The 26,742-nt window shown below is 39.1% G+C and overlaps 2 protein-coding genes across 6 annotated transcripts in view; one reads left to right on the top strand and one right to left on the bottom strand.

The window, feature by feature from the left end:
* Positions 1–19,287, bottom strand: part of NRG4 (neuregulin 4) — a 206,099-nt gene extending 186,812 nt beyond the window's left edge. For 2 of the 5 annotated variants that reach the window (XM_058736944.1, XM_058736942.1), the window contains exons 1-3: positions 19,130–19,287; positions 16,589–16,650; positions 13,339–13,431 (exon numbers count right to left, since the gene is read on the bottom strand). The gene's annotated coding sequence lies outside the window, so the exon portion shown is untranslated. The remainder of the gene's footprint in view (positions 1–13,338; positions 13,432–16,588; positions 16,651–19,129) is intronic. The other 3 variants (XM_058736947.1, XM_058736946.1, XM_058736945.1) reach the window with 3 other exon arrangements.
* Positions 19,288–19,364: 77 nt separating this feature from the next.
* TMEM266 (transmembrane protein 266) overlaps positions 19,365–26,742 on the top strand; it is a 125,809-nt gene continuing 118,431 nt past the window's right edge. The window contains exon 1 of the mRNA XM_058736941.1: positions 19,365–19,485. The gene's annotated coding sequence lies outside the window, so the exon portion shown is untranslated. The remainder of the gene's footprint in view (positions 19,486–26,742) is intronic.

Genomic DNA, 26,742 nt, shown 5'->3' on the forward strand with positions numbered 1-26,742 from the left:
GCATGGTTCAACATTCACAAATCTATCAACGTGATACATCACATCAACAAGAAAGGATAAAAACCATATGATCATTTCAACAGATGCAGAAAAGCATTTGACAAAGTACAACAACCATTCATGGTAGAAACATACAAAAATGTAGGTTTAGAGGGAATATACCTCAACACAATAAAGGTCATCTATGAAAAATCCACAGCTAACATCATATACAATAGCAGAAACCTGAGAGTTTCCCCGTAAGAGCCCGAACAAGACAAGGAGGTCCACTCTCACGCTTTTATTCAACATAGTACTGGAAGTCCTAGTCACAGCACTGAGACAAGAAAAAGAAATCAAAGACATCCAAATTGGTGAGGAAGAAGTAAAACCTTCAATATTTGCAGATGACATGATACTATATATAGAAAACCCTAAAGACTCAGGGAGCCTGGGTGGCTCAGTTGGTGGAGTGTCTGACTTCGAATCAGGTCATGATCTCACAGTTCATTAATTTGAGCCCCACATTGGGCTTGCTGCTGTCAGCACAGAACCCACTGTGTATCCCCCGTCTCTGCCCCTCCTCTGCTCATGCTCTCTCTCTCAAAAATAAAAAAATATTTTTTTAAAAAAAGAAAACACTAAAGATTCCGCCAAAACTGCTAGAACTGATAAATCAGTAAGGTTACAAAATATAAAATCAATATACAGAAATCCATTGCCTTTCTAGACACTAATAATGAAGTAGCAAAAAAAGAAAATAAGCAATAGTCCTATTTACAACTGCATCCAAAATAATAAAGTATCTAGGAATAAACTTAACCAAGGATGTAAAAGACCTGTACTTTGAAAACTATAAGATATTAATGAAGGAAACTGAAGACAATGCAAATAAATGGGAAGATACTCCATGCTCATGGACTGGGAGAAGTATTGTTAAAATGTCCAAACTACCTAAAGCAATCTACAGATTTAATATAATCCCTATCAAAATACCAATATTAATTTTTACAGAACTAGAACAAAAATCCTAAAATTTGTATGAAATCACAAAAGACCCTGAATAGTCAAAGCAATCTTGAAAAAGAAGAACAAAACTGAAGGTACCACAATCCCGGATTTCAAATTATACTACAAAGCTGTAATAATCAAAACAGAATGGTACTGGCACAAAAAGAGACACACAGAACAATGGAACAGATCTGAAAGCCTAGAAATAAACCCAGAATTATATGGTCAATTAAGCTTCAACAAATGAGGCAAGAATATGCGATGGGAAAATGACAGTGTCTTCAACAATGGTGCTGGGAAAACTGGACAGTTACATGCAAAAGAATGGAACTGGACCACTTTCTTATACCATACACAGAAACTCAAAATGGATTAAAGACCTAAATGTGAGACCTGAAACCACAAAAATTCAAGAAGGGAGCAGTAATTTCTTAGACATCACCAGTAGCAACATCTCTCTAGAGATGTTTCCTAAGGCAAGGGAAACAAAAGCAAAAATAAATTATTGTGATTACATCAAAATAAAAAGCTTCTGCACAACAAAGGAAACAAGCAACAAAACTAAAAAACAACATATTGAATAAGAAAGGATATTCGCAAATGAAATTTTGACAAAGGGTTAATATCTAAAATATATATTAAGAACTATACAACTCAACACCAAAAAATAATACAACTAAAAAAGGACATTAGACATGAGCAGACACTTCTCCAAAGAAGACATACAGATGGCCAATAGACACATGAAAACATGTTCAATGGGGCACCTGGGTGGCTTAGTAGGTTAAGCACCAGACTTTAACTCAGGTTATGATCTCACAGTCTGCAAGTTAAAGCCCCACATTGGGCTCTGTGCTGACAGCTCAGAGCCTGGAGCCTGCTTCAGATTCTGTCTTCCTCTCGCTCTGCCCCTCCCCACTCACACTCTGTCTCTCCCTCTCAAACATAAAAAAAAAAAAAAAAAATTAAAAAAATTTTTTAAAAAAAGATGTTCCATATCACTCATCATCAGGGAAATGCAAATCAAAATCACAATTAAGATATTACCTAATATCTGTCAGAATGGCTAAAATCAACAACATGAGAAACAAGTATTGACAAGCATATGGAGAAAAAGGAACTCTCATGAATTATTGGTGGGAATGCAAATTGGTGCAGCTGCTGTAGAAAACACTATGGAGGTTCCTCAAAACATTAACTATAGAACTATATCCTATTATCTAGTAATTGCACAACTGGCTATTTACTCAAAGAATAGAAAACACTAACTTGCTCAACAGGATGTACACACCCCTATGTTTATTGCACCATTATTTACAAAAGCTAAACTATGGAAGCAGCCCAAGTTCTATCTATTGATAGACAGATATCGATATCTAGACAGATATCTATCGATAGATCCATCAATAGATGCATGGATAAATAGGATGTGGTATAAAGACATACAGATGGCCAACAGACACATGAAAAGAAGTTCATCATCAGAGAATGCAAATCAAAACTAGAGTGAGATATAACTTCACACCTGTCAGAATGGCTAAAATCAATAATATAAGAAACCACAGGTGTTGACGAGGATGAAGAAAAAGGAACCCTCATGCACTGCTGGTGGGAATGCAGACTAGTGCAGCCACTGTGGGAGATAGGATGGAGGCTCCTCAAAAAGTTAAAAATAGAACAACCTAATGATCCAGCAATCGCATTACTGGGTATTTACCCAAAAAATACAAGAACACCAATTCAAAGGGATACATGCACCCCTATGTTTATAGCAGCATTATTTACAATAGGCAAGATATGGGGGCAGCCCAAGTGTCCACAGACTGATGAATGAATAAAGATGTAGTATATATACATGATGGAATATTATTCAGCCATTAAAAAGAATGAAATCTTGCCATTTGCAACAACATGGATGGATCTAAAGAGCATAATGCTAAACAAAGAAGTCAGAGAAAGACAAATACTATATGATTTCACTCATATGTCAAATCTAAGAAACAAAACAAAAAAGCAAAGGGAAAAAAAGGAGAAAGAGAGACAAATCAAGAAACAGACTCTTAATTGTAGAGAACTGATAGTTACCAGAGGGGAGGTGAGTGAGGAGATAGGTAATTAGGTGGGGAATTAAAGAGTGCACTTATAGTAAGTACTGAGTAATATACAGAACTGTTGAATCACTATATTGTACACTTGAAACTAGTATAACACTGTATGTTAACTACATTGGAATAAAAATAAAATTTAAAAAATTCCAAGCAAAAAAATAAGTAAATAAATAGAAATAAAAATTTCATATATATTATACAAGCCTTACCAATAATCTTGCAATGTAGATTATTGTCATTTTAGAGAGAAGGAAATGGAATCTAAGAGAGGTTAAATGGATTGTCCCAAAACTTGGGACAGCTTGTCAGTAGCAGAACCACAATTTAAACTTAGGTCCACCACATTTCAGATGGCACACTCATATCATTCCTCATTGATTCAAAATATATTTTTGAGGGGCACCTGGGTGGCTCGGTTGGTCAAGCATCTGACTTCAGCTCAGGTCATGATCTCGCGGTTTGTGAGTTTGAAACCCGTGTCAGGCTCTGTGGTGACAGCTCAGAGCCTGGAGCCTGCTTCAGATTCTGTGTCTCCCCCTCTTTCTGCCCCTCCCATGCTCATGGTCTGTCTTCCTCTCTCAATAATAAATAAATGTTAAAAAAACTCAAAATGTATTTTTGAATGCCTAATACAGACAAGGTACCCTAGTAGGCAGAGAAAATATAAAATGATGAACAAATCCAAAAAGGTTCCTGCCTCAGGAACCTCGAAGGCTATGAAAGAGTCATATGAAGGAATCATACACATATATATAAAATCGCAGTTGTCAGGGGAGGTTTTCCTGAAGAAGTCAAGATCTGAAGAATGGGCGGACATTAACTCAGCAGCCTCTTATATGTGGAATTATAAAGAATTTGCCATGGTAAGTACACCATGCATATTTATTCTTATGAATTTATGCATGAATGTAATATGTAATTATATTCTCTAAATCCCAGATATAAAATATACAAAATTCTTTTAAATCCCAGTTACAGAGTGTATATGAGATCCTCTTCCTCTAAATATAATTGGTATTAGAAAAAAGCCATTTAAAGTCAGTCCACATAAGACAGGTGAAAATTTGGGGCACCTGGGCAGCTCAGTCAGTTAAGAAGCCGACTCTTAAATGGCTGACTCTTGCTTTTGGCTCATACTTCGTGAGATCAAGCCCCACATCAGGCTCTGCACTGATAGCATGGAGCCTGCTTGGAATTCTCTCTCTCTCCTTCTCTCTCTGTCTCTCCCCCATCGCTTGCACTCACACTCTCAAAATAAATAAATAAACTTTAAAAAAAGGGATGAAAATTTCACATATAGTGGTAAGAATTTTGATCAGTTTATCTTATATTTAACAAATTTCAGTTATAATTGCAATTATGTACTAATTCTTAATCATGAACAAATGAAGTAAAGATTTGGGCATAATTTTCCAACAAAATTGTTACATACAAACTAACTTTACCTAACGTCTAGCTTCTATATCATAATTGTAAAGAAGGTTTTATTGTAAAAAATCTGAGATTGTTGACAATTTTTCCAAGACCTTCTTTTAATCTTGATATTCAATTTTTTTTAAGAGATGAGAGGGTCAGCATCATCTTTCTATTTTCTCTGTTTTTTAATTGCGGTGGCCTAACTCTGCCAAACCTTCATTTGTCTTCAGTTTCATTTGTAATTTGAGTTCAACAACATCATTTTCATCATCTATCTACATCTTTTCAAAGTTTGCAATTGAACCCTAAAATCACTTTGTATTGCATTAAGTGTTTTACAGGAGTATTCAACAACCCGGAAAAGACTGGCTAACAATGCCCATAGACTAAACAGGCATGCATATATGAAGGACAACTAGTTTTATAAGTGATTTGTTCATCTGAATATAATTTTGGCTTCCCTTTGCAATCTCATGACTATGGGGGCTTAAATAATAAATAGTGAGCTAACTAGAAGAGCTGTGCAGTTTGAGCAGATAGTGGCAAGAGATGAGGTCAGAGAGGAAAGTATCCACATAGCAATGTTGCCTCCCATAGTGAAAGAATATGGGCACATGTATATGAATACAATTTAAGAACAGCCAGTAAACAAGGTAGCCAGGAAAAGTAGATAGGAGAATCACCCAGCAGAAAAACTTTATAGGATAGTCATAAAAGCCACCACTCTAATAACACATTCTTAAAAATAAGAGTAATTTAAATAACAAAAAACCCAAGTTTTAAATTTTGTTTCAAATTCTTCCTGTAGAATGTATAAATCTCCCTAGAAATAGATCAGGTTTTTCTAGCCAGTTGGTTAAAACCACCCTTATAATACATTTAAGAGCCTCCCACTTAGATGTTAGCTTGCTAACAATCTTACAATATTAGTTTCAGTCTTACAATATTAGTTTTTTGTCAGGCCTGACTCAGGGCACATTAGGAAAGAAAAACAAAATATTATGTATGAGGCCAGCAACAAAACCACAGTGGAGACCAGTACATCTCAACACCTCAAAATTACTTACTATGTATTTAGGTATGGTAATAATAGATGGTATGGTAATACGGTAATAATTAGTGTTAGGCCTTTCAGCTTATTTCTTAAATAATTTTAAAAGCTTTTGTTTTTAGAATGTACAAAAAAAAAACCCCAACATCAGGTCAAAATAATCTTTCTCTTCCTAAGAAAGTACTTGGATCACATCTTGCCAATGTGAATAAAAATTAGAAAGCGAAAAAAAAAAAAATTTAAAAAAAAAAAAAAAAAAAAGGGGCGCCTGGGTGGCGCAGTCGGTTAAGCGTCCGACTTCAGCCAGGTCACGATCTCGCGGTCCGTGAGTTCGAGCCCCGCGTCAGGCTCTGAGCTGATGGCTCGGAGCCTGGAGCCTGTTTCCGATTCTGTGTCTCCCTCTCTCTCTGCCCCTCCCCGTTCATGCTCTGTCTCTCTCTGTCCCAAAAATAAATAAAAAAATGTTGAAAAAAAAAAATTAAAAAAAAAAAAATTAGAAAGCGAGTTTTTCCTGAAGCCAAATATAATTTTTCTATGAAATACACCCAAAGAAACATGTCTATTCTGCTTAGCTCCATATTTACCTTTGTTTGGTGTTCAAGCATTTCCTTATGCTACAAAAGCTGGCACACTTGGCTATTACTTCTAATTAATTTTAAAAAGGGCAAAAATAGAAAAGCATAATCTTAAACCTCATAAGGTTGAGTTAACAACTGGAATAAAACAAATGTCTGAAGTGAACAAAAACACTAAATGGACATTGGAAGAAAAAGTACATGCTCTGATATAAGGCAGTTAAAGTAAAACATCACTTTGGAATAAACATTTACTAGTAGTCAATGACGCAGAACTAAAAGACTGTTCCACACAAAAGCCAAGACTTTTATATCGACCCGTTCCACTGGAGTCAGCAATTTCTTCCTGAAGACTTTTACAGGGTTCTAACAATCTTTAGCATTTCTTATTATATAACTCAGCATGAGAAACTAATTTTTAAAAGGTATTTCTTAATTATATTAAAAGTGCAATGCTGAGCTATGGCAATATTCGATTCCAAAAAGTAAAAAAATATAATCCGGGCCACATATTGAGAAGATGCCATAGTTAACACTTCAATAATGCAATTTCACATGTGAATCAGTCTATTGTAAAAAGTTAAAAAAATCTTTTCCTCTCTTCATATATCCATTATTTACTAATAAGGCATCATGACTAACAATGAACAAAAACTATCCTTGACATTGTATAGAAATAGACGTTTATACTATAACAGTTAAGGACACTGGGTTATAGGGAACAGAGAACTTAGTTCACAATAGCATATACAAATACGGACTCATTATTTTCAAAAAACAAAAAATCTTGAACTCAGTGATTGCTAAGGTTGGTTTAGTAGTGAATGAATTCATCAATATCTTCAGTATTTTTGCTCCACTACACTGAACATATTGACCTTTTGTATTCATATTTGTTGTCTAATGATTGCAAGATGATCACTGCAGCTCCAAACATCATATCTAAGGTCAAAGCAAGAAAATGGGGTTAACCCCAGCCCTGTCTGATCCTTTATTTAGAAACAGGGAAAGCCTTCCATGAAGTTCTCCCCCCACCCCAGATTCATGGATTAGAATTATATTACTGCAGCAGTAAGAAAGGTTGCAATTAAATATTTAACTTCCTAATTTTTATGGTAGCAATAAGGAATGGATATGGGATGGCCAACCAACAATGTCTGTCAGGCCTCAACTCAATATACACATGTGCGCGCGCACACACACACACACACACACACACACACAATTTCTTACACATATGTTAAAAAGAACAGACTTATCATTTCTTCAAGGAAGACAACCCCACTATTTCACCCAATTACTGCATGAAATCAGATGTCTGGGTGATTTTCTATCTGTTCTATGTAGTACAAATATGGCAACTCTTATCTGACCATCTATATGGCTAAAAGATAACCTGTCTCTAAACGATTCCCTTTCTATATATATTTATAAAATAATGAAAAAGAAACAACACAGTGGCCTCAATAAAAATTCTATTTTTTTTAATGTTTATTTATTTTTGAGAGAGAGACAGAGCACCAATGGGGGAGGGACAGAGAGAGGGAGAGGAAGATACAGTATCTGAAACAGGCTCCAGGCTCTGAGCTGTCAGTACAGAGCCTGACCCAGGGCTTGAACTCAGGAATGGTGAGATCATGACCTAGGCCTAAGTCGGACACTTAACCGACTGAACCACCCAGGTGCCCCTCAATAAAAATTCTATTGCGAAAAGGGGACAACAGGAAGCACACAGTGGTCAACAGTTCACAACCCACATCATAATCTCATTGGTCAGAAATCAGAGATTCCTTAGCAGGCAATAAGGTAAACTCCCTGGTTAGCCAATCTGGCAGCTCTTAGTTTAAATCTCTGGAATATCTGCTTTGACATTGTCCTCTATGGCCATATCTAAGGTAGGTTTTGAAGCAGATGCCCTTCTCAGGGGCTCCACAGCTTTTGTAGTCTACTTCATGTTGGTTTGACTTAGGAAAGAAGGAATGTGGATTGCTTAGAAGGTAAAAACAATCACAACCAGCTGCCACCTCTATATTATAGTTCCCTCAAAGATGCATCAAGCTTCTGGGCTATTTTCTCCAGATCAATTCCTTGTATGAGTAACCATAGCCAAAAATCATTTCTGGAAATAAGTTTTAGGCCTGGAGATTTTCATCTCTTAGCTACTGACTTCTGAACTCTCATGAAAGATTTGAAGCAATTCTAAAAATAGTCTTAGGTGAGGAGGTACTGCACATAATCCTACAAAATTCCAAATTATGAGACTCCTTGTCCATTTAGAGTGTGAGCTAAAGGCAGAATACCTCCATAGCAAAGCTATATTTTGTTGCCCCCACTGCTCTCGTGCTGAGGGGCAGTAATTTGAGTTCACCCCCTTCTCTAGGATCCTTCTGAAAAGCCACAAAAAGTAACCAACACATGACAACATTCCAAATTTCTCCTACCATTTCTCCTAACACTGCAGCTTCAATTTGCACAGTCAGCCTTCCAAGAAACAGTAGGCACAGGTTAATCAAATGCTTTGCTATTATACAACAAAGGTTACAACTTTTCTCCCCCTTTTTTCCCCCATAATAAGCCTGGAGGTAGGCAGTCTAAGGTTGGACACTGTCCAACAATGTTCTTGACTCTTTTGATCCTTCTCCTCCACAGTCCTCAGTTTGTTTGGAATCACATTTTCAGTATCATGCTTGCCATCTCATGGTTGCAAGATGGCTGCTACATCTCCCAGCTGCATGTCTGCAGTTAAGGCACAAAGAAAGTGGAAAAAGTACCAGCCACCTAACAGTCTCTATATTAGGAAAACAAAAGCCTTCCCTAAAGTCAGCAGACTTGTCTTCAGGATCACTGGCAAAAGAGAATGGGATGGTTATAAATGACTTTAACTAGGGTTTTTTGCTTGAAGATGGGCACATTGTTGCCCCTAAGAAAATGAAGGTGAGCAACAGGGAATGGGTATTAGAAAGGTCACTAAGAATATCTGCCATGCATAGGTATTTATAGTTTTAAGAGAACATTTAACAAATAAAAACCAATCTCTATTTGGTGAAATTTCAGGCAATATAACAGAAGTGGCAGGGGTGGGGGTAAGGACCTCAGGCAGTGCTACAGAAATATATTTTAAGTAAAGAGATCTCTACTCATCCTACTTAGGAGTCCATCCCTGAAATTAGCACCCTTTAGCAACTCAGTTTTTCACAGACTTTCCCTTCCTTCAATTCTGAACCCACAGATTCTCTAAAATACCCATGTTTATTAACAACCGTTTCTATGGCAGCAGAGCCCCTGGTGGTAGGGCACAGGGGTGGAGGCTATTTATAAGTTAAGGACTGACAGTACATGCCAATAGAAGCTATTATTGATGATATCCTTGAGGAATTTCTGAAAGAGATAAATTTTGTGAAAACAAACAAACCAAAACAAAAAACAAAAAAAACAAGACATATTCATGGTGCTTGTTGTTCACCAAGAAACTTCTTGATTATAATTTGGTTTCCCATCTAGGTCCAACACCTGAAAGAAAAATACACTGAGCATCCTGGTATGACTGGTTTATGTAACAGTTTTATCTCACTGCAAAGTAATAAATTTACATTCTGGCTTTACATATTCAGCTAATGAGGTTGTTAGACTAATGTAATGCTCTATGAGACATTTAATGACCAGATCAGGTTTCTAAGACCACAAAACTGAGAGTCAGATCCTGGTAAATTCACTAAGTAAGGTTATATTACCAATGTGGTCTTCTGAATAACAGCAACTGGCCTAACCAAAGCAATAGCCCTTCACATCACTAAGTGTACTGGCATGACTTCTTTAACACATTTATAGAAGGGAAAAAAAATTTAAAAAAGGGGGGGGGGGCACTTGGGTGGCTCAGTCCGTTAAGCATCTGACTTCAGCTCAGGTCATGATCTCACGGTTCATGGGTTCAAGTCCTGCATCAGGCTCTGTGCTGACAGCTGGAGCCTGGAGCCTGCTTCAGATTCTGTGTCTCCTTCTCTCTCTGCCCTCCCCTTTTCATGCTCTCTCTCTCTCTCTCTCAAAAATAAACATTAAAAAAAATTTTTTAAAAGAAGCACTAAGTCAATTTTCATTCTACACAACAGCTCACAAAAGCCATTTTTTATGTAAATTGTGCCACTTATCAATATACTCAAGTCACCAATGTTTCAAAGAATAGTTTCAAGCAACCTTCAACTCACAATTTATATATATATTATACATTATGTATACATATGTATAATTATATACATATGTATTATACATTATGTATTATACATAATATATGTATAAGTGTAAGTATATATACAAAGGTATATAGTATAAGGGTTAAGGGCATGGATTCTGGAACCAGAGACATAGAATGCGAATCCCAGTTCCACACTGAAGCATTCCACCACAGAATAAGTGTGTGACACTGGGTAAAATCTTTGCACCCAATTTCCTCACCTATACGAGGCAGCTTGAGGCAGAATAATAGTGCTTACTTCAAAGAGTTTTCTGAATATAAAATGAATCTATACATGTAAAGTGCCTGACACATAAGAAACAGTCAACAAATGTTAGCTATCATTACTCTTTTTTTTTCAGTTTATTTATTTATTTGAGGGGAAAGGCACAGAGAGGGAGAGGGAGAATCCCAAACAGTCTCCATGCTGTCAGCACAGAGCCCCACGTGAGCCTCAATTCTACAAACCATGAGATTATGACCTGAGCCAAAATCAAGAGTCGGACACTCAACCAACTGAGCCACCCAGGTATCCCAGCTATCATTACTCTTAATGGGAAAATCTAAATAGTGCATGGCTGCATTTTATGCAAATAGGAAATGATTTGATAATAAAGATTCATTTTATATATAAAATTCGAAATAACACAGATTCTCCCAAATTAACAATTCATCAAGAATTACAGTTTCAAAGCTGACTGGTGAGTGATTTAAAAAACTTTCAAGGGGCGCCTGAGTGACTTGGTTGAGCATCCCACTCTTGATATTGTGCCAGGTCATGATCCCAGGGTTGTGAGATCTCCCTCCCTCTGCCCCTCTCCCTCACTTGTGCACTCTAAAAAAGTAAAATAAAATAACTCTTTTAAGCTACTGCCACGTGGCCATAGCAAACTTTCCATTCTTTGCTGCTAAGAATAGTCTTGAATTATCCAGGTCTCCTACAAAATACTACAGCTCTACACAGAGATATAAAGATAAAAATCATAGCTTTCCAACACAACCCCTTAGTGTTATCCCTAGTACCCTAGCCTTTCTAAAGGTTTCCTATGGCTTTGAAGACTAGACACTCTACAATCAACATCCAAACAGAATTAAGTCTCTGAACACTGTCCCAGGAAAACTCTTGAAATAAATGGTCAGTCAGCCTAGTGATTTTTCACATGTATGTGCCCTTCTCAGGCCTGGAGTAATTACTATCTTCTCCCATTTTCCTCAGTATACATAACTGGTCATCTTTAATATTTTCTTGCTCATAAAGAAATATTCTCTTAATGGCCCTGATTTTCCTCTAACATGTGCCTACTTTTCTCTTTAACTCAAATACTACCTTCATTTCTGTTTTAGTCACCTCCATCAGCATGTTGTTTTTCCTTTTGCCTCTGACCATCACATCTTCACACTCAACCCCCCTAAATCACACTCACTCCAATTCTTTGACTTCTCAAGCCATTCTTAACTCTCCACCCCATTCCCCATCGACTAGAGTCCATTTCTTTTTTTTTTTTAATTTTTTAATGTTTATTTATTGAGAGAGAGAGAAGAGAGCATGAGCAGGGAGGGGCACAGAGAGCAGGAGACACAGAATCTGAAGCAGGCTCTAGCCTCTGATATGTCAGCACAGAGCCTGATGTGGGGCCTGAACCCACAAGCTGTGCGATCATGAACTGAGCCAAAGTCAGACACTTAACCAACTGAGCCACCCAGGTGCCCCTAGAGTCCATTTCTCTAAGGATAAACTCTTTTTATCCTAAGTTTATTTTTTACTTCTCTGCAGTTCATTTTTAATAAAAATCTGGTTTTCCTTTAACTCACAAGGTGCATTTTCCAATATAACTATTTAGTCCTTACTTTCCCCTCTTTCTCGGAATCAATGGAAAGAAGTGAGAACAGTCTTGTCTTTGTTCCCAAATGCCATTTTCAGATTATCCCACCATGGTCCACTTATTGTTTGACATTGCCACCTTATCGCACATTTCAGAGAGCAGTCCTCAACAATCCTAAACACACTCATCTTTAAATTTATCCTCCCATCCTTCTCTTGAGTCTTGATAAAAGTGATTCATTAAGAGTCCATAATTCCATTTCTGTCAGTGTTAATATATATTCATATATGAAACAGAAAAATTAAACATGTTAATAATGGTCACATGGCCAACAATGGAACTGAATAAAATATATGACTATTTCTGGGCTCATAAAGTAACTTCATAACTTTCCATGATACTCCTTAAGTCAAGTTCTATAAATTTACATATTCTATCATTAGAAATATACCATGTTAGCTACTGCCTTAGACATAAATCACTGTGTTTTTCAAAATCAACCATAGCATCATAAAATTAGATGGATGTATAAGGGGATTAGATGGATGTATAAGCTATTCTTGGCAGATGATCAGGCTACTTAGACCTTTTATAAAGCAGATTCTACAATTTCCTAACATAAATCTTTCTAATCTTAAACATCTTAATTTCAAAATCTTTGATTTTTCTAATGTAAATTTATCCTGCTGTGTTTCCCCTAAGGAGATGGGAAAAGGACAGGTACCATTCTCAGTATGACAATATCTTACCTGCTGGAAAAGTATGATTACCTCTTAGGCTTTGTTTTCTAAGCTCAACAACTTGGACTATTTTCCAGACTCCTATTCTCCAAAACTTTCTTAACCTTCTTTAGTTCTACTCGTATTATTTTTAAATCACAAAGACCAGACTTAGATTTAGCCAGTTTACAGAACTTTGTTGTCTGTGATGCTTTTATAGTTAATACATAATTGAACAGGATTCTACACGTACAGGCTTCTGAAATGAGACTCCAGCTTCTATAAATTAAAAGTTACAGAACTTCCATACTGTGGAGTCTACCTTATTGTCTCTTAGTTAATTTAAACCCATAATCTATGGTTACAGTTGACAAATCATGGCTGTATGTATGGTTCCAAAACATTAGAAAGAATTAACAAATACTTACCTGATTTGTCCTTGGGTGAAACTTTTTTCCTCCTAGATTGCAGAGTAGAGAGGCAACTGGCTCTCACTTTATAGTTCACCTCTATTTCTTCTGCTTTGATAGAAATTATGGCAGCCATAAAGAAACATAAAAATGGGAAATATTTTACGTAACAATTTTAGTAACATATGAAGAGAAGGAAAGTAGAATCTGTTTACCAATTTCATATGAGCCTTTCTTTTACCTAGTGATACCCTAGCAGAAATTTTACTTTGTTAATATATTTAATTTCTCCTCCTTCACCAACCTTTTTTTTTAAGCCACAGGAAAACTATTCACTATTAAATACAAGGGTAAAAGTTGGGTTAAGAGGGAAACAGAATTTTATTAAAAGGGTATTGAATGGGGGAATGCCCTTTCAAGCAGGGAGTTCTGGGGGATGGCAAGGAATTATATTTCTTTTATTATAAAAGTTATTTTTTGTATTATGTCTCTACCAAGAAAAAATATTATGCATAGAGAGTTCATAAGAATTGTCATTTCAATAAGGTAGTAACCTTCATGAAAAAGGAGGAAAGTGGCATACAGTATCATCTGTCTTCCTCTTTCAAACTCCCATGCCCCAAAAGGCTTTACTTTATATGGCACTGAGAAGATAAAGGCAGTGGCTCACAAGACCTTAATTATATAAAAGTAGCATATATGAATAACATAAGTTTTTATAACAAGCCAATTTTTGGAATGCACAATCCCAAAGAAGTTTATGCTCCTTCTGTAGTCCTACAAATAATGAACACAAAAGTTTTATTAATAGTGTAATTTTGTAACTTCAAAACATCAAAAACTCTTTGAGGCACAATTTGATGTATACATGTGAGTCACTTGAGGCACTGGGGTTGAACTTGGGGTCTCTGAATCAGGATCTTGGTTCCTGAACCTACTAGCTATGTGATCTTGAGCAAGTTACTTAATCCCTTTGTACCTCAGTTTTCTCATCTATAACTATACCTTCTTAATAGGGGCTGTTTTAAGAAAAATAGGATTCCATCAATAAACACAGTCATGTGCTTGCTAAGTTTTAAAATAGACCAATCTTACTATAGTTGGAATATAGGATCATTTTCCTTATATACATATTCATTATATACACATACATATTCATTATATACATATATATTCATTATACACACACACACATATAATATATATATACACTGATATTCCATTTTGGCACATGAATTATGTAACCAAAAGAACAGTTTCCTCATGAAGAACAAGTAAAGTTCCAAATATTAAGCTTATAGTAAAGCTCAATTCATTTGAATACCATCCACTTTGTGATCATTTTAGCCCAATGGTATATTCAGAACATGACATACAGAGGGGGTTTGCCTTTAAGACCTCCTCTCCTATGTGACAAAATTATTCCAAGTAATGATCATGAAATGAAACAAATAATAATATCCAGGAAAGAAACAGATCACGAAATTCTTTTATTGAACTCCACGTCTATGCCAATATAAGTATTATAGTACCCCCAAAAAAGTAATGGAATTAATGTTTTTGAAAAAAGGAAAAACTTAAACCTACATATTGGTTTGTTGACATACTAAATAAAAACATTACACCTCCTAGTCTCTTGATTTGTTCTTTAGTTTTAAAGCAAATATTAACAAAAAGAATAAATTTCAAAGTTAAAAATATTCTCTGATTCAATTATTTAAAAGAATGATTTCACATATGAACTAAAATGTGTACTTACCAACCCAAAATATTACACCATCAAGTTTGCACTTTGTTTTACTCTTGAGTTTACCATACAAATGAAAACTCTAACTGGTCACACAGAGTAACAACACTGAAGCAATCAGTTTCTGTTTCTTCATCCTTATAATCACTGTGCTACCACTGTTTATTAATAATTATTTAAATGAGAGATATAGACCAAAGGAGTTGTAGACATGAACTGTGCCCAAAGCTCTGAATTACCCTGAATTGTTATGAATCTACTTGGGGAAATACCCATATAGATGAGTCTATGTTTACTGAAGGCCAACTATATAATTGGAAGTTCTGTGAATTAACTTCCATGTAGAATATAGTTATTAAATGGTAATTAAAATGTGCTAACTTACAGCTTATATATACATTATTAAAACTAACTAGAGAAATTGTTTAGAACTTAGACTGATAGATTTTTATCACCGACATTGTTTAGAATTTCTGATACATAAAAATTACCAGTAATAAGAAGTAGACAAACTTTTAGTAGGTTTGTGATAGTTTAGATTTTCTAAGGACAATGAGAATTACTACTGCCTACACCCAAGGTGATGCCCTTTTTGCCCCACTCTTTGAACGCCCACTGTTCAAGGTGAAATCTACCATCAAGGTACTATCCTTGAAGATGGGTTTGCTGAATTATATTTAACCTACTTGTAAGAAAACCTTTTAAATATGAATTTTTAATTTTTTTAATGTTTATTTGGTTTTGAGACACAGAGAGAGAAAGAGCACAGGATGGGGAGGGGCAGAGAGAGAGGGAAACATAGAATCTGAAGCAGTCTCCAGGCTCTGATATGTCAGCACAGAGCCCAATGTGGGGCTCGAACCCACCAACGGTGAGATCATGACCTGAGCCGAAGTCGGACACTTAACCAACTGAGCCACCCAGGTGCCCCTAATATGAATGTTAATTGAAGACCTACTGCGTGTATGGTAGTATGCTTTGTGTTTTATCCACACAAGACTGTATGCACATGAATTTTGCTGATTTTAATTCAATCATATTTATTCATTAAAGCTATCTCAGCAGGATTTTTTAAGAGCTCTTTTGTTAGCACTTATTTGTCTATACTTAAATGTTTAAAAAAGTATCACACAAAGTCACATATATTGCATTTTTCAGGATTCTCACTAACTCAGATTGCCTTCTCCCTGTGTGTTCCAAATAAATGAAGAAGCATCATAAACCAACATTTAAAAAAGGTTTTAAAACAGATACATAAACATTAACAATTTAAGATCTCTTGGTATTAAATTTCACAAATCATGTGGCATCAGATTTATATGTTCCATTTTTACAAGCAACTACCTCAAGAGAACAAATTTTAACCCTGATATCAATCTTTTTTCAGATAGTCACAAGATCAACATAATCTCTAATCTGCCCTCTCATAATCTTACAGCGGCATACATGCACAAACTTTCTGATTATGTGATTCTAGTACTCTTGAAAGAGTCTTTTTAACTTAAAGAAAATCGGACTTACCTCAAAAGACATTTTGGTATGGGATATTATGCCAATTACAACCACATTAAAACCGGGTATATCTGGCAAGAAAGTGACATACAAGGCTTAAACCCAGTTAATTTCTTCCACTCCTGCTTGATAACCCCATTTTCCTATGGCTGGGGAGCTCCCTCACCCACAAAATTCCCTCTGGTTTAGTTACCTAGTCTTCTGAAGCATACCTGTTCTGTTTAAACAGTTAGGGCAGTTAAAAATAAAAATCACATGCCACTTTCTGCAGATTAGATTTTAATGGATTTGAGGTAAGGCTCCAGAATCTGATTTTAAACAAGAGTCCCCAAGTGATTCTTGTAGGCAAGTTTAAGAACAAGCTAAAGAGGCCTGCCAGAGCTGTTCAGTTCCTCTAAACTGATCAGCCTCAAGGGCTAGTCCTCCTCTGGGTGTTAGGGGTATTTGAAAACAAGAACAGGACAAGTTTGGAGAAAGCAGAACGCCATCTTGTCTACCTATCTCTGTTTTCAACACCCTGTATAATTTACCTAAAGGGGCGAAGATTTTAATTTGCAGTATGTGCTGTGAAGTAGGATACCACCAGGGGTCAGCATAGAGCTGACAAATTATAGGTGTTCAGGGATTTTTGACTTCACACTACCACCTAAAATGGTTGCACCTACATTTTCCATAAACTCAGATTACCAAAAAACGGGGGGTGGGGGGGCAGTTGGGGCATCACACTTAGAAGACACAGGTAAAAGATGTTAGTACTCAATTTCTACATAGTTTTCTCATTCTCTGTCTTTATGAACAGCCATTGTAGACAGAAAGTTCCCTTGAAGTAGCATTGTACCTGGAACCAAAAATTGTATTAGACTACAAAGACTCCAGGTAACTAAAGTGATGTTCCAATTTGTCTGTAAATTTCAAAATACTTGTCCTACTCTTTTAACTAGCATTGTAACTGGGTGCTTTTCAACGGTATTAATCAAATCTTTAAAGTTCTACTAAGTGGGGGAAAACTAGAGTGGATAACAATGTTGGCCAACTATGCTAAGGCTTTTTTTTTTTTACACCTTTTTTTGAGTGTAATTAAAATGCTTCCACCCCGTCAGAAAACTATACTCCCCTCACCCCCATTTCATCCATCCTCCCAAGATTTCTTGACACATCCCCACTTTCTCCCTTCCAGTCCACATTTCTTTCTTCTGGAAATGTAGAAGAAAAATTCTCTGGCAACCCAGGTAGCTTCTACAAATATCACCTCCAAGGCTTTTTTTCCCTCTGAAATTGCACCATTAGGGTAAGAAACACAGATGAGGGGTGGCCTGAAGAAGAAATTTTACCTATTCCCAGCTTGCCAAATTAGATACTCACACCCTACCCAGACATTCCTGAGTCTGAGAAGAGCATGATGCAGCCCCTGGGGCAATTGCTTGACCTACGTTTTTACTCTTTCAACTCCACAATTTTCATCTTTTAGCTAGGAAAGCAGAAGAGGAGGAGGAAGCAAGAATGACAAAAACACTCCTGGGAGGCCAAATGGGCCTAAACAAAACCAAAATCTGCTTCAGAAGAGGTAGGAGATCCAGAAAATAAGGTTGTCTGCAGAGCCAAAGGCTACACTGAAGTGTCCTAGAAAGGAAGACTTCCAAACTTTTCAAGTATCTTAACAAAAATGTCAGGACCCCATAGGAAAATGGCTGTATTTTTAGCATGAGTTGATACAGACTACAAATAAAAGCTATGAATCCCAGAAGCTGCCATTGAGACCATGTTCCACTGCTCACGGCACCTGCAGACATTAGACTCGTGCATATATATGCGAGGACTCTTTTAACCTACAGAGAAAAACTGTGGTTGCATCCAGAATCCTCACCTACTCCACTTACCCACCTGCTAACCAAGGAACTATGGTCCTAGAACTCAACGAGGTCAGTATCATCTCCAAGGGGTGAAATCTTACTATATGTATAAGATTCAGCTACACTTAACTGTAAATAACTATACAGTTTATCAATCATATTTGAATTTCATGTGGTGGTGCGGCGATTCGTGAGCAAAATGTCTAAATGTCTTAAAAGGACGATAATGGATAGGGAAAAAAAGGTTGAGAAACACTGCCCTACAAGGGTCCTGGGCTGAGACTATCAAATGAGGCTTCTGCTAGGTATTTTTATCCCAAGACAGCACATGGAGGGTCAGGGGTTTCTGATTCTGTTACGACCTTGGCCAGAAAGAGGTGGTTTTCCCCTGGGTGGCCTCAAAACGTAGACGGTAATGCCTGCCATTCGCTCCCTCACCGAGTGCCATGTGCGGATGTAACGAAAAACCGGCAAATAGCTCGGGAAACTGCAAAGCGCTGCACCAAAGCCAAAGGAGTTTTCTTAGCTTGATCGTACGAAATCCCCCAGGCGGGGCCCTGCCGGCCAGCGCACTTGTTGCTTCCCCGAGGCGCCCCGCCCGCCTCCAGCTCAGATCTTCCTTTCGCTACCCCCTCCTCTCCTCCACACATGCACACGCGCCCCCACCCCGCCCCCCGACTCGGCCGCGCGACCCCCTCACCCACGCCACGACGCCGGCGCGCTGCGTTCGGGCCCTGGTGGCTGCCCAGCCCCCGCCCCCTGCCCGGCTGCAGCCGCCAGCCGGACCCGCCGAGACTGCTGTTTCCTAGACAGCCGCGCCGCCGCTCCGCAGCCGCCGGGGGCGCGCGCGCGGACGGTGGGAGGCGAGGGCGCAGGCGCGGGCCCGGGTAAGCCGCCGGAGCGAGACCGCGCGCGCGCCCCCGAGCGCGGTGGGCGGAGGAGCCCAGGGAGCGGCAGAGCCGCGAGGGGGCGGGGGGGCGGACAGGGGAGCCCCGGGAGTGCTAGCTGCGGCCGGCACCGCTGCAGAGCCAAGCGAATCCCGAGCCCAGGCAGCAGGTATGTGTCCTCGAAGCCGGCCGTGGCCGGGGCTTCCCCGCCTCGGTGTCCGGGTCCTGTGGCCGGGCCCGAGGTAGGGGCCAGTCGAGGTTTGCAGGATGCGTGTCCGGGAGGGCTGGGATCTCACCGCTGACCTTCATCCCCGCTCGCCAGGGGAGCAAGAGGAGGGTGCGTGGGGCAACCCAGGACTTCAGTGCCAGCCTGGGAATCTGCTTCTCGTCACATGCTCCTTATTTATTTTTGCAAACTGCTCTGGTTCGGGTCCAGCTGCAGATGTTTTACCTCCCATTCTTTGCCTCCGTGTGCCATCTTGCATTTATTAATAAAACATGCAAGCTGGGGTGTGTGTTGGGGGGGGGATTGCTGCTGGGGGATTCCCATTGCAGTATGGGATGAGTGGCGCCTATTTTCGGTTTTCAGGCGTGGTATTGAAGTGGAAATCCCACACCCTGGGCATTTGTGGCTTGGTTGGTCGTGACCACTTCCTACTGGGCTTCCCCCATTTGTCTGGAGGCGCTACAGCGGCAGGATGGGCTGTCAGGAAAGGATGGTGGGTTTTCACCGTCAGGCCAGAATCCCCTTCAGGGGATAGGTGCAACCTAGGGCATACAGTTCCCTGCTTGCTAACTTGCCAAGGAGGCTTAAACCCCGAAAATTGTTTCCCTTGGTTGCCAAGAGGAGGCCTTGAACAGAACCCTCCAGACTTGCATACTCAAACTCATTAAGGTTTTGCATCTGAAGATGACTAAAGCTTGCCACCTGTTGGAAGTCAGACCCCATGAAATCTTCCATAATTTAGCCCACCAATCCTTGCTTCAGTCACTAATACCTAGCGATAAGCCCATATTGGTTCTTCGTATCTTCTTTAATACTGCTTGGCTTTTGTTTCTTTTAAAATAAAACCTCTGATATGATGCTCCATATGTTATAAATTACATGATTTGTTTATATTCCATATACTTAATAACATCATATCCTAAAGACTAAATTTCTTTAGTGTGTATGTTACCTATTTCTTAGTTTGTCACCTTGCTTCAAGCATCAGTCAGAAAAGTGGGATATATGTTTTCACTGTGGTAAAAAGAATAGTAAAAACTAGAAGCGTAGAATATAAATGGTTATCACAAGACATTGGGATATGGCAGTAGAACTAATAGCTTGTAAAATATAGTCTGTGTGCCATATCTGATCATGAGGACACATTCTTAAATGCTCATATGTGCCAGGTACTGAGCTAAAGGCTGTTTGTGCACGATCTCATTTGGTCCTTAAAACAAATCTATTATCTGCATGTTGAAGATGAAGAAGCTAAGACTAAGAAAGGTTAGCTAACTTGCCCAAGGTCACACAGAGCCACGATAAAGGTGCACACTCAAAAGCATGTAATTGCTGGGGGTGGAGGGGTATTGGAAGGAACCTTTAACCCTGGTGCTGCTGCTGTATCTGCATTTGCATTTAGATCAAGCTTATGCATGAGCATACATACTTGGATCCGATTTTCCATTTCATAGATTCCACATCAGTCTTTGCAGCTTTCCAGTAAGAGAAACTGTTGTTTCAGAATGGGTCTGTGGAATTTTTTGAGGTGGCACTGAGCCTATAAAAAATGGTGTCTTAAACATGCTACCATTTAACTCTCTCAAACAAGCAGTTAAGTTCAAAAAGTTGTTTCCCTTCAGATTTAAATCTGTAAAATGTATATGCATCAGATAGAATGAGTCACTCATGTTTTTCATTATTGCATCCCACTCCAGTCTTGCCACCCTGCACACTGGCTTCTGGTCTCACTGCTAGTCATAAGAACAACATTACCTATCACACTTGTATGTGAGTGTCTTAATGGGGTGAAGGAATCCGTACCAGTCACGGACCATAATCCAGTCTCTGCGATTGTAGCAGTTATTCATTTGAAAATCTTAGTATCTGTGCATTCAGCTATGGATGTCTACTTAATCATTTTTTGCAAGCGCATTATTATAATGCAAATATTGGATTTTGCTACACATTCCTAGTAGTTCTCCATAGACTTAGAAATTGCTATAGTTGCATTAATGGAAAAAGCACTCTATGGGGCTACAAACTTTTATATTCAGGTCACATATTTAAGATGGTCGTGAAAAAGGTATAGGTAAATATAAGGGATTATTTGAAAATGATATCCCATGGAAGTTACAAGTTTGTAATCACAAATTGGTGACTGATACTAGGTAGGAAATATAAGACTATCTTGTAAATTTTCTTCCTTGGACAATATGACTGGTTTTAGAACACCGTATTCTTACTTTTTTCATTATACTGTGTTGTGTTGACAGTAAAGCAGTTTGTGTAGCCATTTTGCCTCATGGAAAACATTCGGTTGTGGAAGAGCACATTCCCTAGTGCTTATGGAAATGCTGAGATGGAGTCTTCCCTCCCTGGGGATTTCCAGTCTATGCTTCAGATAAACTCAAGATGAGTCCTGGTGTTACTGGGGAAGCAGCAGAAAGTAAAGAGAGGTGTTGTTTGATTTCTGGAGAGGAAATGGATTTTCCTATGTAGAGCATCACTATCTTCTTCAGTAAGAAATCTCATAATTAAAAAGCATCCAAGGGGCACCTAGGTAGCTCAGTCAGTTGAGCATCCGACTTCAGCTCAGATCATGATCTCCCAGTTGGTGAGTTTGAGCCTTGTGTCGGGCTTTGTGCTGACAGCTCACAGCCTGGAGCCCACTTCAGATTCTATGTCTCCCTCTCTCTCTGCCCCTCCCCCACTCATGGTCAGTCTCTCTGTCTCTCCCAAAAATAAATAACATTAAAAAAAAGTTAAACTAGGAAAAACCGTATGGTCAACTATGGATGCTTAAGCATTATTTTTTCCTCTCACCAAGTGTCTTTTTGGGGTTTTTTGGAGGTGAGGAGAACAACTAAAATTTTGCCAAGCTATGGCTAGCATGCATTGCAATGACTGATTGTAATGCACATTTTAATGTATCATTGAGTAAGACACTGGAAACTGGCTTATTTGTCTTTCTTTGACCTTGTAAACTACTTAGTTGTGAAATGTGTTTTTTGTTATAGTATTCTTAATTTAGTATTCTTTAAAATGATATTTTTTTCAGGGTCAACAATCTTGAGTCATAAAAGAAGTTCACAGCTTATTTTTAAGATACTTTATTTTCATCAGTCTCTTTTTCTCCCCTTGGTGGCAGCCATTTTAAGAGTTTTAATTTTATTAAGAAGATGGTTCACAATCCATAAGTTAATCCATTCCGTTTCCAAACTGGACCAGAGTTCACAGTTGCTGGCCAGGCACACCCACCATAAGACCCACCATAAGACCTTCACCCACCATAAGACCTGTAGTTCAGGTCTGATCTGTGAACCCTCTAGCTCCCTTTGGCCTTATTTGTACCCAGTTTCCCTACATAGAAGGTGTAAGAGTTCCTAAAGTTAGGTCACACCAGGCATCCTTGCTTGGGTAAGCAAGATGGAATGGTGGCTACTCAATAGGAGAGGGCCAGGAAATCACTTCTTCTGCATCAACACTAGCCTATATTGTGATTTCTGCTTGCAAATGTAGTATGTATTCATTGTAAAATGTCAAGCATTACATAAATATAGAAGATAGAAGATAAATGATTAGAATCTTTAGTAATCTTACTCCTCAGCAATAGTCAGCATTAATAGTTAGGTGTGAATTCTAGATTTTTGAATGTGGATACTAAAATATTACTGTTTGCCAACCGTACTATATACATAGATGCATACTGGTTTGCAGGGTTTTTTTTTTTTTTTTCTTTTTTGTACTCCTAGAGACCCTTGAATGGCATAGTTCTAGACATGTTTGCTCAACCACAATGAGAGCTAGATGAAAGGAACCCTGTAACCAGGAGAAGAGGCAAGGGACTAATGTGTGGTAGGTAGGAACTGGGCATGATCTGTGTCCTATGATAGATTTACATTCTGTATCTCCTTTAACCCTTTACAGTTATCCTTTGTGGTTAACTGTGTATAGGTGTGGAGACAGGGGAGTCCAAGGTACAGGAGATTTAAGGAGCCAAGCTAAGTTCAAGCCCAGATCAGTGTGGCTCAAACTCAGGGCTTTTTCAGAATACAGAATGAATAGCACTCTACCTGTGCCCATCCACACTGACCTTGCTGTTCCCCCTACCTCAGAGCCTTAGCATTAGTGGTTCCCTGTCCTGGAATGTCCTTCCCACAGATATCTGATTGGTTTACTCCCTCACCTCCGTTTGGCTTTGCTTGAAATCTGACTACTCCTTTAAAATGAAGCACTCGGGGCACCTGGGTGGCTCAGTCGGTTGGGCTTCCAACTTCAGCTCAGGTCATGATCTCACAGTCTGTGAGTTCAAGCCCTGCGTCAGGCTCTGCACTGACAACAGCTCAGAGCCTGGAGCCTGCTTCAGATTCTGTTTCCCTGTCTCTCTGCCACTCCCCAGCTCACACTCTGTCTCTCTCTCTCAAAAATAAAATAAAATCATAAAAAAAAATAAAATGAAGCACTCTCCAATGAGCATTCTTAGCTCTCCTCCCTGCTTTGTTTTCATTCATAGCCCCTCCTAATTTACCATATAAATTGGTTATTTTATTTATTGCCCATCTCCCCCACCCCCACCCCCACCCCGGGCATGAAGGCTCTAGAACACAGGGATTTTATCTATTTTGTTTACTTCCCGAACCCTGATGTTAAGGAAGAGAACTGACAAGTCACTGTGGCATCCTTGAATCTTTCCAGCCTTCCACTCTTCTTGTTTCTGTTAGCCCTTACACTTCCATGTAGTGAGCAGTGGGGAACAGCAAGGGAAGTAGAGAAGAATCAGGAGAGATCTCATCTTACTCTTAAGTGGGTGTCTGGGAGAGAGGAACCTCCCAGATAGACTCAGGAAAATGGAAAGAAAGTTGCCTGAGGGTTGGATGTGTGACAAGGTAGCAGGAAGTACAGGGGGAGGTGGCCAGAGAGGAAGAGGAGACCTGTGTAGTTTCCCCTCTATTTGGCATACATAATGTTTTTTGAAGACTTCCAAAGAAGGAGACACCAGATTCCATCAACTTTCCTAGTGGCCTGAGTTAACTAGCAGATTAATCACTGCATTACCAGCATCAGCCTGTTGCATTTTTTAAAGATTAAATACCTGTTGGTGTCTTTCCTATTTAAGCCAGAGTGTGAGAGTTCATTGCCAAAGCACTTAGCTCATGTGTCTGAGTTTTGGCAGGAAGCATGTACCAACAGCATCACAGCCTGAGATTCTTTTGGCCCAAGCAGTCCCAGACTTCTGGTTACCTTTCATACATCTGTGGTTTGAGTAGTTCTTGGGCCCCAGCACAATGATGGGCATTTGGGGGAATAAGTCAGCCTTAGAACCCTTTAGAATTTAGTACACTGGGGTGCTGGAGGAAGTTCATGGTTATGAACTTCACTGACTTTATGTCAGTGAAACTGCTCCTCGGCCACAGGGTGGCCTCACACTCTGGCTCCTCCTCCTCCTCTCCTCCTGTTTTCCTCCTCCTCTCCTCCTGTTTTCCTCCTCCTCTGTGACTTTAATTGCTGCCCTAGGCAGCCTGAATTACCTGCCAGTAGAGAATTCCCCTTCAAAAAAAATGCTGCCTCCTTAAAACTGCTTTTGGTTTATCATAAAAACTACTCCGTAGCTAGGACAGGGGCTGATAATGCATGTTCCCACAGCTCATTAAAACAAAGAATTTTAATAAGTATTCTGCTCTTTGCAGGCCAGGGTTTTGGAAGTCCAGACTGGGATCAGGCAGCTGTTCTTTGGATTTCAGTCTAAAGCCAGAACATACACATTCATTTTGGCTGCTCTCTTTTGGCTCAAAACAGATCTGAAAAGAGTTCTTTCATCTGTGATTCCCTCACGGTCTCCTACCTTAGTTACGAAACTGCCATTGTGTCCAGCCAATGCAGTATATAAAGTCAAATAACCTTTCACCCATAATGGTGTCCCTTCAAACAGTTAAATCGTTGTATTGTACCTCAGTTTGATGCAGTGTTTTTAATGAACAATTTCTGTGACACTTGCTAATTCTCCTTTAACCATGACTACTCAACTTTGTTAGTTTTGCCCTTCCAAGACAAAAGAACAGGGTGAAATATACTATAGTCCCTGAAATAAAGTGTTCTATTGTTTGGGGACATCATCTCAAAAGAAAAGCTTGGACATTTCTCTCCTGTCTCTCCATGTCCTTTCACTGTCAGTTTCTTCCCTGGGGGCTCTATCTGCTATCACTCCTCCCTTGATGTCCTACAAGGAACCCCTGTTCCTACCCCTCTACTGAAACAGAACTCTTAAAGGTCACCCGTGATTGCCTAATCACAAATCCGATGGCCGATTCTCAGATTTCGTTCCTGATGGCTCAGCAACATCTGACCCTGTTGACTTCTTCTACTCCTTGAAGTGTTCTGTTGGCAGCACCCTCCTAAGGCATCTGGTCTTTGCTCTGCTCTCATCATTCCTGTCTAGCAAGAGGCAGTCTGGAGAAGTGGTTACGAGTATAGGCTCTGGCCAGCGTTTGGACCCTGGCTCTAGCACTTGCTAACTGTGTGACTTTAGTGAGTTATTTAAGCTGTGCTGCCCCCCCGCATCCTCAGTTTCTTTATCCATAAAATGGGAAGAAGAGTAGCTAGGTCATTAGGGCTGTCAGGAAGAGGATTAAATGAATGTGCCTGGTAAAGAGTAAAGCACTTGGTAACTGCCAACTTTGATCATTGTAACTTCTTATTTGGATACCTTCAGAGACTCCCTTGTATCTGCAGGTAATCAAGTTTAGTTACTGCCCCTGGCCTTTCCCAATATGTGCCCACTTCTAAGACTTTATCCATGCTGTCCCCACTTGAGGACCACCTTCACCCCTTTCTGCTCTGCCCCTGCTTCCCTGGCCAGAGGAAGGAGAGCCAGAAGGGCTGTGCCCACCTGGAGGCCCTTAGCACAGGCCGTGTGTAATGGAAGATGTCCTCCCTTGGGCACTGAGCCTATCTCTTTCAGGCAAATTATAAATCACTTAAGGACACCAGCTGTGATTTATACTTTTTAAAAATACCCTTCTCAGCATTTAGCACTATGTGCATAGTAGGAATTAACTCCTATCTTCTAACTGCCAAAACATGATGGTTTTTCTTGGTCCTTCCAAAACCATTTTTCTTTCTAAACTGAAATTTGTATTGATCAGTCCTACAGCCCATGTAAGCTTTATATGGGAAAACTGAGTCAACACCATAGGAAGAATTAACCACTTCAGAACCTTT

Source organism: Neofelis nebulosa, chromosome 7, assembly GCF_028018385.1.
Source record: "Neofelis nebulosa isolate mNeoNeb1 chromosome 7, mNeoNeb1.pri, whole genome shotgun sequence".
In the NCBI taxonomy this organism is placed as follows: domain Eukaryota; kingdom Metazoa; phylum Chordata; class Mammalia; order Carnivora; family Felidae; genus Neofelis; species Neofelis nebulosa.